The sequence below is a fragment of the Hetaerina americana genome, unplaced genomic scaffold (assembly GCF_022747635.1).
Source record: "Hetaerina americana unplaced genomic scaffold, ioHetAmer1.1.p SCAF_7, whole genome shotgun sequence".
Lineage (NCBI taxonomy): Eukaryota > Metazoa > Arthropoda > Insecta > Odonata > Calopterygidae > Hetaerina > Hetaerina americana.
In genome coordinates, this window is record NW_027287316.1 from 56572245 (window position 1) to 56587047 (window position 14803).

Here is a 14803-nt window from a genome sequence, read left to right on the forward strand (position 1 = left end):
GATTTATTCATTTCTTTTTATTTGGCTGCTTATCTTGGAGTCACTTGAACACTGCGTGAACTTCTCTTCTAAAGAATAAGACAGGAATTTTACAAAGTGGTTTTCCATCATTTAAAAAATAGTTTTCATCAAAGATTTTACTCATGGGATTTAATTCTTCGGATGTAAAATTCAAGACGGCTGTCTGATTAACGGATTGCGACCACATTGCCTTCCTGGTGATCTTTATGAAGTTGGAATTATTGCCGAATCAGATCGCGTGCAGCATAGAGGAGCTAGTGTAGTGACGAACCGAGTAGCACATAAATATTATTGGAGGGGCTAGGATTGTGAATCGCTGACGGAGCGAAGGTAAAATTACATATCTTGCATAAATTAGAAGCATGTCTCCTGAGCGTTAATGTAGAAATTGTATTATTATCCCCATCCTACTATGGTAGGAGATATCATGTCAATAAAATTAGAGAGATTAAGTGTAGAATAGATATATTTAAGATTCTATTTTTACCACAAACTATAACGAATCAAAATAACGCCCGACTGCGCTGGGGGGGGCGGAGTATTTTGCTTCAAAAGTAGTCTGGGTTGTAGTCACCTCCTGCCACGCACCCTAGCGGCGGATTGCAGAGTACCATGTATGCACGCGTATGATTACATATTTTTTGTAGACTCTCAGAGTCGCTGTTATCAGTTCCTGCCACGGATTTGAATTGGGCGACTTAAGATATAGATAAGGAAACGACTGTTAAAATTTAAATGAAAAACGAAATCCTCTCAAATGCCCTATTCTTTTTGGAGACGCAGAGCAGTCTGAGCGATTGTTTTCTTTTATTGGGTTATGCAAATATTTGTGAATGTGTTGTGTGAATGTTTGCAACCCATGTCTTGCATGAATAACTGCCATTCTGGATAGGGTATGAGTATTTTATATATGCAATGCCCATTCTGTTTATTTTAAAAATACCTGTTATACTGCTTCTCTCAATCAATATTCTAAAGAGAGGCACCTCCAATGCATGAAAGTTCCAATGCATTCCAATATTCAAGATTCTTCCTCGTTCAGATAAAAGCTCTTTCTCATTTTGTACATGCACACACATATTTAACTCGCGCTTATTTATTAGGGCTTATTTAGGGTAGCTCATACCCCGAAAGAATGCTGGGAGTTATTTTATGATGATGACATTATTTCTCTACAAAATTTGATTAAACCTTTGCTGAGGAATGCAATAACAGAAGATAAGTCTTGTGGAACTGGCTCGTCACTATCATGGCGACATTCCATTTGATTCTAGTAAAATTTAAAATCGATTCGTATCATCGAAGAAATATTGTTTAGACTTTGGTCATCAAATTATTTTTGCTAATTTTCTAGAACCCTTGGGATGTTTTCTAGATCCGCTAATATTCAAAACGTGAAATGCTTTCTCAAAGACATTTTCAATTCGTGATTTCCATCCATTTTATCTATGCAAATAACCTAATGAAAGTACCTTCCTTTATAGACGTCTATTACTAGATTGTCCAAATCCGAAATATTTTCTAACTCACGCGCCCTGCACTCCAGTTTTTAGGAAAATATCTCAACTCACCCCCACGCTCACCGCATTACATTATGTGATTATCCTGCCAATCAGTGGTCCAATTCTATAGAATCAAGTTAGAGATGATTATAAGGTTTTAAAAAAATCTTAGAATGTTTGCTTCTAAAATAAATATTTTTCACAGCCTCCAAATATTATGGACAAACGTTACTACCGCATCCATTGCAATCTCATCATCCATCATATATTCTCCCCATGTTTACATATGCAATTCACTTGACAATTATTTCCCCATTCACACTCAATACGAGTGTGAATGGGGGAATTTTTGAAACGCGTACACAATCATTTTTCCCATTCTCCTTATCAAAATCAACCACCTACTGTGAGTTTGGCCGCATTCATTCTCAATTAACCGTTCAATACTCATCCACTCTCAGAAACCTATCAGATTTTATCATGAGTACACAAATTCTACGTCGAGAGCGGCAATGCTATGTCTGCCATCCATCGAAGCTCAATAAATATGCTGAAAATAGCGAATGAACTAATTGTTTGCATACTTTCGAGTACCTGTATAAAACCTCAGTAAAATGATTGTACTACACTGCCTATAACCTACCTTTGGTAAGTCGATTACCACCATTTGATGAGAACTCATCTTGAACACCCGCCGAACATTTGGGCGGGAAGGACTAGTTTGGGAATTAAAAAAAGTACGGTGAAAAGCTGTTCCACCACTAAAAATCGCTGTGAACGATCTGTTAGAGCTGTACTATTTTTTGTAAATTCTGTGCACCACAATAGTGAGTCAATGAAAACACGACTATTACATTCGCGGCTCAAGCTACCACATCAATACAAATATACAATAACAGATTACAGCGCCGACTCGGAGGGAACAATCTTTAGCCCCGCCTGAGATAGGTAGCCGAGACCACAGTTGGAATTTGAGGGAAGGGGCCGAGAAGATCAAACCAGGATAGGTATCCTTTTTTTCCCGCATAATTCGTGACCGCAACAACAAGAAACAAGTTTGGCATATCGAACTTTCTCAAAATATGATGACGCAATCATGTGGAGCGCTAATAACCAGCAATTACATTTACGGCTAAGGCTATGATAGTCCAGTGGGAGGAGGGCTGGACTGCTGACAGGTCTAGATTCCTGGTGACGCCTATGCGCACCCAATGCCTTGCCCAAGCTGTGTGATATCTCTGATACCATATTTTCCCGGGAAACCACAGGCGGCACAGGGAAAGAAACTCTGCCTCCTTACTATCCTGATGTGTAAATTATATTCGCCACATAGACCTTGGTGTTAGACGAGCTCTGCAGTCATCTATTAAACCAACCCTCGTATTTATGATAATGACCTAACATACCTTCATGCCTTATGACCTAACATACCTTCCACCGCAAGCCCTCGTGAATTTGGCGAGATAAGCTATAAAGGTCTGCTAAGTCCTGGAATTTCTCATGTTCGGACGTGTGATAAGAAAGCGCCCCACTTTTTCCCGGTGAATGCCTCGGGAACGTTTGGCCCACAGATGACGAAAATTCCAACAGAATTTGGATTTGTCTGGAATGGAGGTGGCCGCTCAGCTGGACTTTCACTCCGGCACAAGGCCGAGGCGTGATTTTTCCGAAGTCTCCCTCGGAGTACGACGAGTCAAGTGAACCATTCCCTGAACTCCGAATTCCTCTGAGAATTTCATCAAGCCTAAGCGGACATAGATTACAGTTTCGGCTCGGGTATCTCATCCCATATCCATTACCTGGCACCCTAACCTCGCCCCGATCATCTGGAAGTAATCTACTTACTGTCATTAGGACGCCTTCTTGGCTACGGTGAAGGAATCACCACTACTGCGAAACCGACGTATTGTGAACCTCTTTGTGTATGTTATAAATCACAGGTGATCGAGGAGGATCCCAGGACCCCTAGGCCCTCCACCCCGTTGGGAAATACCATTCGCTTTAATAAGATGTGAAATGAATATCACTTAGAACATCTATATATGCCCCACATTCCTTTTGAACACCTTCTGCCAGCTGAGCATGAAATTATCAACAACAGGACACGTTGCGTTCTTCAAATTAGGGCGATTTTTTTCGCAAAATTTAAGACAATTTTCAACTTTATTTGTTGAAAATGGCTATAAAATAATTGTTTCAAAGGTATGAAAATGTTCCATACACGAAAATACATGAAATGGGTAAAAAAATTATTTTTTTCATTAGATTAAATGAAAAACATAACAGTTAAGAAAAAGAGGTGATTTAAAAAAAATGAGGAGTTGACGATCGTATCATGCTTTTAAAACGCAACCCCGTATATTTGACCGTGCGGTTGGAATTCCAAAGTCCAATGATGAATACCACAAAAATTACCTGAGATACCACAAGACCAAATAATCAATATGGCCATTCAACTTGGAGGGTTTCATGCAGGTGTACGAGAGCACATAAATGAGGAAGTTTCCGGTCGAGGGAAAGAGAATCAACGCGCGGGTTCTTTAAGGGATACTCTGCGTACCGCAGCCCGCAAAGCACTGCTAGCGAGAAATCTCCCTCGCCGCCTCGACGCCGCGGTACTCCCCTCCCGCCTCTCTGACCCTCTCCCCGCCCTCCGGGCCCGAACCCTCCTCCCTCCCGACCACCCCTTCCTCGACGATCCCTGAACAACCTACCCGCACCCCCCCTCTTCCACTTCCCCCCCAACGGGCTCCCGCTCGCCGCCGCCCTTGGCGGTGGTTTTAGTCGGCGACCAGCTGGACTCACATACACACATCCACACGTCCCTTCGTCCGCCGCCTGAAGTGCGTCTACCACCGCCCCCGCACAGGATCGGGATCTTCGATCCCTCTGGGTTCGAACCCGGCGGCCTGAAACGGGCGGGAGAGAGGAAAGTGGGCACGTTTACGGCGACTTCCGTCCCGCAAGACCACTAATCCTGCCCTCAGAGCCTGAAGGGCGCCAGACATCACGGTCGGAATTGCCGCTTGGTCAACTCATCCCCTTTGCCAGAGAGAGAGAGAGGGAAGAGGGAGTGACGCTAGAGACCAAAGAACTACAATCGGTAAGTCGTGCGTCGGATTTCGCTCTTCTTTTGTTACCTGCGGCGTCGACACGCGATTGGTGGTGGGGGAGCTTATTCATCCCACACACACACCCCCCCACCCGAGGCGGCCTTTTCGAATGCGCGAACATCCTTTTCAGCAGATTCAGTAACTACTATGGACACTAATGCGGTCGCAGATTTTCAGTGGGAGAGGAGGGCGGTTGGTGAGGAGGGAGCGACTCTGGAGTTGCGGAAAGACTGACGTTAAAGATTCACGAGCAGGAAATCGAATTGATTTATTCACGACGGGTTGTCGTAATAAGAGCACCACGCTTCCTAGACGAGGTATTGTTTTCTGCTTCCGACGAAGTCCTCCCCTCCTCGTGGAATACTCGTGCCACCCACGCATCGAATTAAATAAATATTTTTTAATGGAGACCGATGAAAAAGCATGCAACGCTTCACACGAGAATTTAAATTCGTAAAATTAGACCCCTGCCTCTAAAAAAAACATTCGGCATTACCACTCTTTCATTCCGTATGAAATAATTTTGCAATGTTATTTTTTCACATGTATTTGAGGTGGTAAATTAAGCATTATCTCACATGACAGACGGATTATAGTGTTAAATAAGGTGAGAATCAAAAAGGTACGAATAAAAATATCAATGTTTCTAGTAATCACCGTTAAAGTTTAACTTTTTCTCGACATTCTTTATCATCTTAATTACTTATATAATATCATTGGTCAACGCATTCGGAGCAAGCGGGGCAACTGATATTAAGTAAACCAAAGCCATGTCACCAGAAATGTTAACTGCAAGCAGATCATTATTATTCAAATGAACAAAAAATATTTTTGTTACATTGTGGATTTTCAAAACTAATGAGGAAAATTATCCAATTTTCTTAAGTTAAGTAATTAAATGATTTAAAGATTATGCGTCTATAACCACTGGTTAAATATAAATAAATTTAGTGTAAAGAGAAGACGGTTTGAGAAATCGAATACAGTAGAAGTATTAACAAGAAATGAGTAGCAGCAGCCTATAGATAAAAATAAGATTGAGAAAAGGTAGCCGAGTACGTTAGAGAAAAATAATTGAAATATATCAGAAAAGGAATATCAAAAGCCGCAAACGAAACTATAGGAACTGTAAATGGGAAAAGGACAAAGAAACCATGAATTACGAGCCATATGAAAAGAACCGGAAGAATGCAACCGCAGAGATCTCTAGAGAAAAGTAAAGAGAATTGAATAGTAAACTGAGGAGGGAAATAAATATAGCAAAGGAGGCGTGGTGGAGGACGCAGCCTGAGGAAATGGAAAGTTTACAAAGGAAGGGTGAAATGGATGCGCTATACGGTGAAGTTAAAACCCTGACAGGAAGTTAGAAAGGACACCGCTGTAAACGATCACAGATACGTAAGTCAGGAAAAATATTATCAAAAATAGAAAATACCCAAGACAGGTGGTAGGAATACATGGAAGAACTGTATGGTGAGAAGTCAAGAAAAATGTTAGCAGAGCCAGAAAAGACCCAAGAGAGGAGTAAGAAATATATAGAAGAAATGCACGGTAAAGACAATAGGCCAGCAAGCCTAGACATAGAAAGGGAATATAACGTAGATAAGGATAGCTTAGGTTCAAGCTTACTCGATGGCTAGAGGGAAAGGTTATAAGGGGAATTGAAAACAAATAAGGTCTTAGGGGCAGAAAACATTCCCGTGGAACTACCAAAAGCGGAAAACGCTGGAGGAAGTTTCTAAGGACTTATCCGTTGCATTTATGAGGAAGGTATTGGTCTGAAAGATTACGTCGGATCAGCAGTAGCCCTATCCCAAAAATGAGAAATGCAGTCGCGAGTGAGGACTAAATGACAATAAGTTTCATTTCGCACGCAGCTAAAGTGGTTATCAGGATCATTAATAAGAAGATTGAGAGCTGGGCAAATGATTACTCTGAGACTCGTGTTATTCCATGGCAGTAATGAGATCAATAGTAGATAAGTGCATGGGTCCACCTATCTCGGAAGTGAGTTCGGCATAAATGGTCAAAGTATCAGATAGATGGATAGATAATCGTCTTTATTTAGGATCGATATTGAGATTATTATAATCTTCTACCACTTGACCCTGAACACCTAGTAGGGACATAAGAAGAAGAATTGCGTTTGACAAAGACGTTTTCACAAGGAGGAGGGAATTAATGGAAGAAATATTGAGTGAGGATGTTAATGGAAGGCCCGTCAAAAATTTGACGTGAAGCATGGTTTTGTAAGGCGCACAAACGTGGTCATTGAAGCAGGATGATAGGTGTAGATTGGAGGATTTTGAAATATGAGTATGGAGAAAGATGGTGAAGTGGATTTAGGGGAAAGATACAAGGAAGTGCTAGGCGTGGTGGGGAGAAGGGGGGATTGTTATGAGAAATTCAAAAGGGGCAGGCAAGATGGATGTGGAGCATTTTGATTCAGCAATGTGATGTTGAAGTTTCTGATATATGGGAGAGAGTTAGACAAAAGAGGAAGGGGTAGGAATAGGATAGGCATGTTGGACGGGAGGAAGGTAGTATGCGGAATTGAAGAGGGACTTGTGGTTGAGTTGGATAACAGGTTATTTTAGCGACGCTGTAATCTACGTATAAATGGTACCCTGCCAGCCCCTACTTAAGTGTTTGGCAGGGGCTGACTCCACATCAGGAATCCGCTTTACAAGATAATAAATATTTGATAAGTATGTCATTAAATAATGGTAAAAAATCAGGGACTAATCTACATGGGTTCCAAATTAAATTATTGTTTTTGTCTTACCTCTTCTCGATTTTAAATTTTATACTGTCACTAAATTTCATTTACTAATTACTCAACGCACACTAATTCACCAGCTAGTACTTGTTCAAATTCAGTAGGTATTGAAACAATGGCTACAAATTAGGCTACATAATAAAAAGGAAATTATATCTGGAGTAGCTAGAGTGAAAAGTCAATTTTTTAATTATCCCTTCTGAAGTTTGTTAATATTTTGAGTTTTCAAATGTCGTTTACCTTAGTATATCCTGCTTGATACCTCATGTGTTTTTGACATAGTCGCAGAAGAGAACTTGTTCTAACTTATTTGAGAGATTTCGAGTCTACAAGAAAGAGAAAGAATCCCAATTAGTAATTTTAGGACTTCAGTAACAATAATAAATTTATTGCAACATGGTTTTACAAATCTAGTTCCTCGTCGCTTGCAGTAGATCCAATTCGGCTATCACCCCGGCCTCACGATATCCATGTTTGATGCATAATTCAAACACGCGATCTTCGCGTTGGCTGGGGTGCGAATTCTAGCTTTCCCAAGTCAGTTACTTCTTCGTATTAGAAAAAAAACATCGGCCCAAATCCTGAAGAAATAGTCTTCATTACCCGAATCTTTGCGGTGGCGTAGTAAATGGATCAGGGAAGGCAAATGCATCTAGGAAGCCCTAGGAGGGTAAAGTTCTCTTGATAGATTATCGATTACTCTCTTAAAAACACATTCTACTGAGAGTCTCCCACTCGGTTCTAAGTGTATTACAGTCTTGCGAATGAGCTTGGAAGACCACATGAGGCTAGGGCCAATACGCGAAAAATGACATATTCTTTCGCGAGCATGACTCAGTCATAACACGTGCAGAGAATGTCAATTTCTACGCCTTTCTGATGCACAGCCAGCTATACTGTTATCAGATCTCTTCCGGAATTCCTATTTTCGGAAACGCACACATAGGGGGTGAAAAATTTTGCGCAGCGTGCGATGAGACAACGTGCACTGAAAATGGTACTTATTGTTCGCTAAGAAAGCAACCCGACCTTTTCCCATTCAAGGCATGAATTACACTTTAAGACGTTAGGTCTCTCGGCGTATTTCGTTATTAGATTAGGCTAATGTCCTCACCGGGTTTCTCTCCATCCTTCCGTTAAATTCCAACCTCTACCAAATCAACCATGTACCAGTAATTATGCAGATAACCTCAGCTGACGGTTGCCTCCCCTAATGATACACGTAAATACACCCAAGGGGCCAAAATGAATACCGCTGTTGCTCCAAGTACAGCATACACAGTCCAAATGTTTATAGAGGAGCTTATTTACGCTAAGGACTTGCCCATACATTTGTGTATATGTGGGATCTGCGAGTATCCCTGCCTCAAGATCAAACAAATACAAAACAGTGTCGCGACGGAAAAATTACGGCAGTCTTAAATATATTACGCTAGCTTGAGAATCCTCTTGAATCCCAGCAATGGAACGGGAAGAGTGGAAGTTGAATAATCGTTCAAGAAGCCACAAAACGAAACGGCTGACAATTAGCTGCTTTTCAGTGTGGTTTACGCGGCCGAATGAGATTACGAGAGCGAATTTTCTCCCCCGAAGCAATCGAATATTCCCTGGCTCCACACGCGGTGATACCTTATCATTCAATCGACCTTGTCCGCCCCACTTTCACTATGCTGACAAAACAACGTTTCCCCACCCATTTCCTGACGAAAACATTAGGGTACAACAAGCATTCGGAATATTACCACGCATTTTACTTTTCTTTTCATCGAATTAGTGCAGTCGTTTTATATTTACCTTCGGCTGATACTCCGTCCATTCAATTTTCAAGATCTAAATCTCATAACCGTTTCGCTGTCAGCAATTTTTGACCCTGGAACGTACCGATCTATCCACAATCAACCGAAAAAGGGTCATAGTTAAGGATATCGCATTCAAATCTTACGTATATTTCCTCAAATCCCCATTCTACATATATTATCTTTCCGATGTAAAGTGGATTTCCTCCTGACATTCTCCGTTTTTTGAAAGATAGGTTATTATAATTAACATTGGTAGTGAACCAGGTTTTATGACAGGTTTTCAATGATCCCTAGCACTACACACTGCTGTACTTCTAGGACATGACCAATAAGAGACAAAATATCATTAAATCCTATCCTACTGAAAAAAATAAATCATTCTTAACCTCCGCATAACTTCTACCTCCCTAAATTCCATCCAAAACGGTGCTCTCCACAATGCCTAGGATTTCCTCATTCGTTTTCCTTTCCGTCCACTTCACCTTCTCCAGCCTTCTCCACTCCCACATTTCAAAAGTCCCATCAAGAGTTTGAATGATTTCCCCCAAAAATATATCCCCGTAAATAAGGTAAATAATTGCTCAAAAGAATTTCCTTTTCGTGAAAGATTTTTTTCATGACAGTAAATACCCTAGTCTAGACCAAAATAATGACCTGGATATTTTTTACGTCCAAGAGGTTAGGGTATGGAAGATGAAGAACGATACTACGACCGTGAAGTAAATTATTGGAAGATTTTCCTAGGCCGCAATCTTTGGTAGGCGGTGGGGCACCGGAATGTGAATAAAGGCCCACTTTAATCACAATCCTATATTCCCCAAAGGGTTACGGCTTGGGGCAATCATCCCAATCAATGGTTAGAGAAACTGATTGGAGGAGAAAATATGGGAGATAATTTGATACTGATGATTATGATAAAAGGGAGGTTTCCAGGAGTGTAAGTCTTTCCTGGAAAATAATAGGCATGAGCAGGAAGGGAGGTAGAAAGTATTCGGAATTGAGAAATTATTTATTGCTCGGTTAGTGTAGTTGAGTGTTGAGCAGTTCCATGAGGGCCAAGTTCCATAGAAAATCACGATATGTATTAGTAATTTGGCCAAGTCTATTAGAAGCAAAAATCTGATTGATGCCAAACTTAACATGGAGATGTAGATTGATATTATTTAAGATCGTCATTTTATGATGAATTATGTATGAGGTGAAACTTGACTTCAGCTTCACTTGTTTCTTCGAAAAAATTGGAATTACGTAAGAATTAACACTAACTGTGAATGTAAATTTTATCTTAAAATGATCAAATATCATATGATTATAAGTAGGAACATTTTGCCTTATTTAAAATAGTTAACATTTTTACTGTAAAGGTTTTCCTCTGAAATTTGGCGAAATTTTCTGAAGGCGACTAAAATGTCCTTATTTAAAAATATAATGCCAGCAAAATCAACCCAATTATATATATACCTGGGCGATATGAAAAGTAAGGTCCCCAATTTTTTTTCATAAAAAATCAAATGTATTCTCAACTTTGCATACCTCGTTGGAAAGGTTGCGTATTTAGCTATTTTTCTACACAGTTTCCTTGACGATCAATCACTTTTTGCATCCTTGTAAGCAGATTTTTAATACCGGCGTCGTAACTTTCTCCCACCGCGTCGCGAAGCCAATTGACGACTGCTTCTCCGATATAAATTCATCGCCATTTAGTGGAAGTGTAGGAAGTATGTAGTTTAGGAAGTGTATGGACATCAAAAACGCGCAGAAGATATGCAAGGAGTTTTTTGAAAGCCGGTAAAATGTCCACGATGATCAGCGGTCGGATCAGCCTAGTTTGCCGGAATCAACGGTGGTTCCAATTGACGAGGTGGTGCGCAGTAACCGGAGAATTACCCTTCATGAGATAAAGGAAGGCCTTAATGAAGAGAGTGGCTCCTTCTCCGTGCAGAATATTGCTTCGGAGGTCCTCAATTACAACAAGGTGTCTCACCAAAGGAGTGTGTTTGTATCATGAAAATGCACGTCCACACCAACATGTCACATCAAACGTCCACCCTACTCAATGAAATCGGCTGGGATATCATCGACCACCCTCCTTACAGCCCGGATGTTGCCCCAAGCAACTAATACTTGTTACCCGCTCTCAAAAAATACCTTCGAGGACAGAAATTCCAGTCAGACGAGGAAGTTCAAGAAGCAGTCGTCAGTTGGCTTCGTGACTCGGCGGGAGAAAGGTACGACGCTGGTATTAAAAAGCTGGTTACAAGGATGCAAAAAGGGATTGATCGTCAAGTTGACTATGTAGAAAAATAGCTAAATGCTCAGTCTTTCCTACGATGTACACAAAGTTGAGAATAAATTTGATTTTTCATGAAAAAATAGGAGACCTAACTTTTCGAATCGCCCACGTATATTGGATTCGAAAAAATGTTAATACCTGAAGTACATTCATCTATTCAAATGGACACGTGTTGGTTTCTTGTAGAGAGATGCACAAAAAAGTCTAATTTGTAACGGTCAAATTTTAGGAAGAACTATGCAAAAGGAACCTCAGGAAGCCCAATTTTTTTACTATCCCAGTCGATAAAAACGTTCTTAGAGACGGTCTTTCGCTATTTAAATTTCCGTAACACAAATGGAATCAGTTATCCTGAAACTACAGGTTAACCATATTTCGAAGGTGACTTTTTGTAAGTGCTGGACCAACGGAGTCTAAGGAGACTTTACGGACCAACGAGTGTCTAAGTTCTTTTATCGGAGTGGGTCAATTGGAAAACTGCTTGGATATAATTCGGAGAATCAACGCTACGAATATCCTGCGCTCACTCTAAAGAGTTCAAGATCAACCTCAGGGAAATCTTAGGGTAAAACGATGTTCCAATTTAAGATCAAAAACTTTGTCCACCTGGTTGTGACTTTACTCAATGTACCTGTTGGCCTCATTTTCTTCCTTGGGTTGATTTCCTCCGAGAGGGTTTCAGGTGTTTGCCAAATATTCTCGGAGCCAAAATGGCAAGGAGCCTCCTGCCTTCCAAGCCTGGCGGTGTTCCCCATGGGCGTGAGCGTATACCAGCATCACGCATAAAAATGAAATCTTTAACACGTGCCTAGAACACGTGACTCGCTCAATTTCCTTCTCTTCTCTTTGAGACGAGTCGAATACTGGGAGGGGGGCGATGTTCAGACCACATCACTTAAATGAGCTTACATAGTGTGACTCATTGTCCCAATTAGTACGGCAAGGCTTACCAACCGTGTGATTGCATCTTGTAAGTTAGACTACATTAATTGCATGAAATCGGGAAAAAGGAGTTTTCAGGTTCATTTTCACTAATCATAGCAGGCTAGATTTCGTTCTGAGTCTCATTTTGATTAAAAGATACCCTTATTAGATCTGAGAGAACACGTTTGTTAATTCTACCTCAAATAAACAATCACAATACCCATCAAGTCGCCGCAAGCGCGCGTGGCAGGGGGTGTAAGGTCATCATAATTACGTATAAATATTCAGTTATAAGCATCTATAAATATTTATTTCCTCTAATAAATCAATACACGTGCACTTAAACACGTACATGCCCATCTTCATGATACAATAATGGTTATTTTCCGAGTAAAATATTCACTGTAGCTTTTTGAATTTAGATTTAAGGGTTTTATAAGTTTGATGTTTTTATGATTATATAGTATTTCTTGCGAGGGAAACAACGAGTACTTGAGTCTGTCAGCGACGGTGTCAATCCCTCCTGTTTTATCCTAGTGGTCCTGCTGTCATTGCATGAGTGGCATCGGTTTCGCTGGTGAAACCGAATGTTCTTTACCTCAGTAATAGTCTTAGTCTTGATTGTTCCCTTCGAGACTAAAATGGGTCGAATCTAAATTCCATCGTTGTTCCCAAAATTTGAGTTTATCTCAAATTTAATACACCTTTGAATCAACTTCAATGACGGAGTTATCATTCTGTTCACTTTATGTATTTTTTAAAATTACCACCAGATATTTTTAGACATTAAGAGAGAGATATACTACTACTTCATAAATGACAATTTTAGGAATATCTAATATGTTATCAAATACATTAATTAACAAGAATGAATTACACGGGTACATTTTTTAAATAAAATAAACATTGACAACACGATTAATTAAAAAATTGAAGAATTCCGAAATTGATAATTGGACGAAGACAGAATAAACCTTGAAATGAAACTCATTTCAATATGGATACATATTTAGTAGGTTCTTGTATTAAACTATGAATCCAGTAATACTCTATTACTACTTTTAAAAAACGTGAATTTGGAGTGTGAATGCCTCATAGAAGAACCAATTACTTTCTGAGATACTCGTAGCTGTTTCCCCCACCTGAATGCACTAAGTACTATAAAAGCAAATGCTGTTTCCCTTAAGAGTGCCTTATCGGTGAAGGTTTAATAAATTTACAGCGTACGCCTTGTCGTATTCAAGCCTTTCGTCCTCCAAGCAGTATTTGAAGTAGAGTAACAGTTGTCATCAACATAATCCAGCTGGCGTTTATTGGTGTTTTTTCTTGCCTTTCTTGTTAATTTACGCCTACTGAACTAATGGTCGAAGCACCTAGGTGTTTGTTTTTTTTTAAGTTTACCAAATTGAGTAGTCATCAAATTCCTGATGAACGCTTAGATGAGGTCATAGTGTTAACCTTGGCACTCGCTACAATTGACGTGCTCTTCTTTGAAACCCCATCTATGATGAATCGGCACGTTTTCCCTCTTGCGCCGAGATGGTGGCCAATTTCGCCCCGGAACGGAGTCTCTATGATACAAGTGTGCACCCATTTATTGCCATGACGAAAGCAGGAAAGGGCAAACATTCGCTGCCATGGTTACTATCGAGTAAAACGTATTCGTTAAGCGACGGTTACAGACAGGAATCCACTTGGAAGGTCGATATTTACGTCTACCATATCCATTCCTATCTAATAGTTCACTTTCGATCACGGCCGTGGTCGATAATCAGATGAAATAGCAGCCACAATAGTGACCATCCAAGTGAGTTCGATATGTTGGCCTACTATTTCAGATAGGACAAGTTAGCAGCACGCTTTTCATTTTTTGTTTTCTTCAGAGTATCATATCATAGATAATCAAAATATTAAAGGCAGGTTTTGAACGATCTCTTAAAAACTACGCATGATTCTGTACGACTTGGACTTTCTCTTTTTTTCCTTAAATTATTTCCTTATATAGTGCTTTGTACCTTCTGCCTGCCTTCGTGTGATCCACGAAACCTATCTCTTCCTTCAATGATTGAGCTGCCTTATAATAAATAAAATAATGACGAAGCGTTTGGATTAGCTCCGTCATTTTCAGACAAAAAATGAGTTATGTCCAGATTTATTTAAGTAGAGTATTCTGCTGGTGTTTCCCATCTGCACAGGAACACATCAACGTATCTCCGTAAGTATGGTATGAGAGTCCCTTTTATAGGCGTGTCCCATCTTCATTTGAACCAAAAAGAGTATTTATTTTGTAACCAGCAAGTTAAATTTGAATGAACGTTTCATTGCTAGATTACATAGATTTTAATTATTCATTTCATGGATATTTAAATTTT

At 40.1% G+C, this 14803-nt stretch overlaps 1 protein-coding gene across 2 annotated transcripts in view; it reads left to right on the top strand.

The window, feature by feature from the left end:
* Window positions 1-4323: 4323 nt before the first annotated feature.
* The window catches only part of LOC139696734 (solute carrier family 22 member 21-like), a 104545-nt gene continuing 94065 nt past the window's right edge, over window positions 4324-14803 (top strand). For both annotated transcript variants that reach the window (XM_071595568.1, XM_071595569.1), the window contains exon 1: window positions 4324-4626. The gene's annotated coding sequence lies outside the window, so the exon portion shown is untranslated. The remainder of the gene's footprint in view (window positions 4627-14803) is intronic.